General features: G+C 37.4%; 1 pseudogene; it reads left to right on the top strand.

The window, feature by feature from the left end:
• Positions 1–2468: 2468 nt before the first annotated feature.
• On the top strand, positions 2469–3197 carry LOC148553521 (secreted RxLR effector protein 161 pseudogene; annotated as a pseudogene).
• Positions 3198–4799: the final 1602 nt, after the last annotated feature.

Raw genomic sequence — 4799 nt, 5'->3', positions numbered from 1 at the left:
AGAACATGCAGGTTTGCCTTACATCCAAGAAGAAAATGGACATGTGGTATCTTGATAGTGGATGTTCAAGGCATATGACCGGAAGGGATACTTTCTTCATTAAACTTAACAAGTATAATGGAGGATTTGTCACTTTTGGAGATAATGGTAAAGGTAAAATAACTGCCATTGGTAAGGTTGGAAAAGATTTTTCAACTTGCATTGATAGTGTCTTTTTAGTTGATGGGTTAAAGCATAATCTATCGAGCATAAGTCAATTGTGTGACCTTGGATATGCTGTAACCTTTAGGAAATCTGATTGTAGAGTCATAAATGAGAAAACAGGGGCTGTTTTATTTGTTGCCAAAAGAAGTGACAATGTTTATGGTATCACTCTAGATGATCTAAAAGTTCAAAATGTAACTTGTTTCTCTTCAATGGAATCTGAAAAATGGATGTGGCATAAGAGGTTAGGACATGCTAGCATGTTCCAAATCTCTAAGCTTGTAAAGAGAGGCTTAGTTAGAGGTCTTCCTAATATAAAATTTGATAAGGACATCATTTGTGATGCTTGTCAAATGGGTAAATAAATTAAAACCTCTTTCAAACCCAAGGAAGATGTCTCTACTAAGAAACCATTGGAGTTGTTGTATCTTGATCTGTTTGGACCTACTAGAACTCAAAGTCTTGGAGGAAAGAGTTATGGCATGGTAATTATGGATGACTATACTAGATTTGGCTGGGTGTTCTTTCTTGCTCATAAACATGAGGCTTTTTCTGTTTTTGAAAAGTTCAGCAAAAAGATTCAAAATGAAAAAGGTTCAAAAATTGTTTCAATAAGAAGTGATCATGGTAAAGAATTTGAAAATCAATACTTTGAATCTTTTTGTGATGAACAAGGCATATCACATAACTTCTCTTGTCCAAGAACACCTCAACAAAATGGTGTTGTTGAGAGAAGAAATAGAAGTTTACAAGAAATGGCTAGAGCTATGTTATGTGAATATGAAATCCCCAAGTTCTTATGGGCTGAAGCTGTGAATACAGCTTGCTATGTTTTAAATAGAACCATCATTAGGAAGTTTTTGAAGAAAACCCCATATGAACTTTGGAAAGGGCATCCTCCTAATCTTAGTTATTTTCATGTGTTTGGCTGCAAGTGTTTCATTTTGAACATCAAAGAAAATTTAGGAAAATTTGATCCCAAAACACATGAAGGAATTTTTCTTGGTTATTCCACTAATAGCAAGGCCTATAGAGTTTATAACAAGAACTCCAAAACTGTTGAGGAAACCATGCATGTCACATTCTGTGAATCTAACTCTGTTCCTAGTGTTTTCATTGATGATAGTCCAGGTTTTGAAGTTGAAGTACCTAAGAACAGTGAACCAGTTCCACAAAATCCAAGTTCTCATGAAGCTGCACCTGCTAGCAACGAAAATCCCAATTCTGCAGGAGACAATTTGGAATTATTTCCTGTTTCTGCAGAAAATACTGATGCAGAGGCCATTGTTGACCAAGAGGAATCTGAATCCTCAAACCAGTCAAGAAGACCAAGAGAATGAAGGTTTCTAAAAAACTATCCTGAGGAATTCATAATAGGAAATCCATCCACTGGTAGGACTACTCGCTCATCTTTGAAAAGAGCTGAATCCAACAACATTGCTCTTTTATCAAAGATTGAACCTCAGAACATTCAAGAAGCTCTTGCTGATCCTTCACGGGTGTTAGCTATGAAGGAAGAATTGCAGCAATTTGAGAAAAATCAGGTTTGGTCATTAGTGCCTTGTCCAAATGGAAAGAAAGTCAATGGCACTAAATGGATTTTCAGAAACAAACTGGGTGAAGATGGATCCATAGTCCGAAACAAAGCTAGATTGGTTGCTCAAGGATATGATCAAGAGGAAGGGATTGACTTCGATGAGTCCTTTGCGCCTGTGGCTAGAATGGAAGCCATCAGATTGCTACTTGCTTATGCAGCTCATTGTGGCTTCAAGCTATTCCAAATGGACGTAAAGTGTGCCTTTCCCAATGGAATAATAGATAGAGAGGTTTATGTGGCTCAACCACCTGGGTTTGAAAACAAATCTTTTCCTAACCATGTTTTCAAACTAGCTAAGGCCTTATATGGTTTGAGACAAGCTCCTAGAGCTTGGTATGAGAGGCTTAGCTCATTTTTGTTGAAAAATAATTTTCAAAGAGGAGCCACTGATACCACTTTATTTATTAGAAACTATCATGATCATTTTATTCTTGTGCAAGTTTATGTTGATGATATTATATTTGGTTCGGCTAATGAGGATTTGTGTGCAGATTTTGCTAAGCTTATGACCAATGAATTTGATATGAGCATGATGGGAGAGCTCAACTTCTTTCTAGGCTTGTAAATCAAGCAAACTGCAGAAGGCATATTCATCCATCAAGAAAAATATGCAAAGGAACTTGTCAAGAAGTTTGGGCTGGACTGTGCTAAGCCAATGGGAACCCCCATGCATCCCAATATCAAGCTTGACAAGGATGAACATGGTAGAGATGTTGATGAGACACGCTATAGAGGGATGATTGGATCTTTGATGTATCTAACCTCTTCAAGGCCTGATATCATCCAAAGTGTTGGAGTTTGCTCAAGGTTTCAATCAAAGCCTAAGGAGTCCCATCTCTCAGCTGTCAAAAGGATCATCCGATATGTGCTTGGTACCACTAATTATGGGTTATGGTTTCCTAAGACTGATTCTTTTCAATTAGTGGGTTTCTGTGATGCAGATTTTGCTGGGGATAGGATTGATAGAAGAAGCACAAGTGGCATGTGCTGCTTTCTTGGGAAATCCCTCATTGTTTGGTCTAGCAAAAAGCAAGCAACGGTAGCACTTTCAACAGCCGAAGCTGAGTATATTGCAGCCTCCTCTTGTTGTTCTCAATTATTATGGCTGAAAACTCAACTAGCTGACTATAAACTGAATGTCTCAAATATTCCATTATTTTGTGACAACATGAGTGCTATTAATATTTCCAAAAATCCTGTTTTGCACTCAAGAACAAAACACATTGAAGTTCGTTTTCATTCTATAAGAGAACATGTGCAAAATGGAAATTTAGATATTCAGTTTGTTAATTCTGAAGGTCAGCTAGCTGATATATTCACCAAACCATTGATAGAGGAGAGGTTCTGCAAGCTGAGAACTGAACTGGGCATTCTTACTTCATCCCTGTTTTCGTAATGTTTCTGACTATGAGATCTTTTATGTTTTATCTCATAAATTGCGGTGAGATTTTTTGGCAGATGATGAGTTAACTTCATTAAGTCACTATGAAGCTACTGGATTCACACCTGACCATAATAAATGATGGACCTCAAGTGCTGGAGCAGTTCACGACATCTGGGCTTTCTTTATTGAAACCATGTGGCCCATTTCAGCCTTGCTCTCTTAATGTTTTACCAACTGCATTTTATTTTTTAAATTGGGCCCCTTCAATTTTTTTCACATCATTTCTTCAAATGGGTTTTCAATTTTTGTCTGTTCTACTTTCTTTAGGCATCCTTTGATTTTTTTTTGGTTTCTCTCCTGGTATCAATGTACAAAGGTTACAGCGGTAACTTTCAATGATTTTCAAAACATTTTAAAGTTTTCATTTTTACCTACTTCCAAGATGCAACCTTTACTCTTCTCTCTAAAACTCCTGTTTCTTTTACTTACTTGCTTGTGAGACATATGCATGCCTGTGTTAGTACCAAAAATACTTTACCTTATGCCATGCTTCTTACAAAAATTTTTTTCAATATTACAATGTTGATTTTGGGGATGAAATTGCAAAAGATTGTAACTCATATATCAAAGGGGGTGGTGTAGTAAAGAAAACAACTTCCAAGCATCGCCAAACTGGTGACAGCACCGATGTTCCCTCTGTTGATGAGGATCCTCTGATTCCTCCTTCCATCTCCACCCAAATCAAGGTCATGATATGCACTCTGAAGAACGTACTTGAGGAGTTCATCAATCTGACTGACCTTCTTCTCACTCATGATGCCGAGCGCAAAAGGAACCAGGTTATGGAGGAAAATGCTTTGAAGAAGACCAAGGGGAGAATTCAGATTCTGAGAGATTTTGTGGAGGATGTTGAGGTTGGCCTCACCACATCTGACAATGAGGGGGAGGACGATGGAACCTCTGATGAATCCAACTCTGATGCCTAGCTTTTGTTATCTCATCTGCGCTAATGACTTGTTTTCATTTTGAACTTGTTTATTTTACTTTCTTTTGGATGACTGTAATAGACTTAAACCATTTTGCTACTTGGACTATATGCACTAGCCACTAACAAATTTTGTGAAGGTTTTTCCTTTCCTCCCTTGATGACAAAAGGGGGAGAAAAGAAAAGGAATGTTAGTTTTGGCTTAGGGATTAATAGTAATAGTTAAGAACAATGTTTTGTGGTGCTATGATTTATCCTGTGTTGTGCTTAGTGTTAATTGCTCTGTGCTTTCATTACTGTGATATATTGTCTGGAAATATTGGTCTTGGCTGTTTTTACGTTTTGTTCAGGAAAAGATGTAAGCCATAATTAAGGGGGAGCAATGCTAGTATTCAGGGGGAGCAACTCACAATCCTAATGTCATCAAAGGGAAGTGTTCTTAACTCATTTAAATCTGTTTTTAATTTCCCTACTTTATCATGTTTGTCATCAAGGGGGAGATTGTTGAGCCTAGTTTGATTTTGGGTTATGTTATGATGACAAACATTGTTTTGGGTGAAAAGCCCAATATTGCTTGATGTGTGTTTGCTAAGTGATGCAGGCCCATTTACATGTTGCTTCAACCCAAG

The sequence above is a fragment of the Arachis ipaensis genome, chromosome B7 (assembly GCF_059453495.1).
Source record: "Arachis ipaensis isolate K30076 ecotype BB chromosome B7, ASM5945349v1, whole genome shotgun sequence".
Classification (NCBI taxonomy): domain Eukaryota; kingdom Viridiplantae; phylum Streptophyta; class Magnoliopsida; order Fabales; family Fabaceae; genus Arachis; species Arachis ipaensis.
This window is presented reverse-complemented; position numbering and strand designations above follow the sequence as displayed.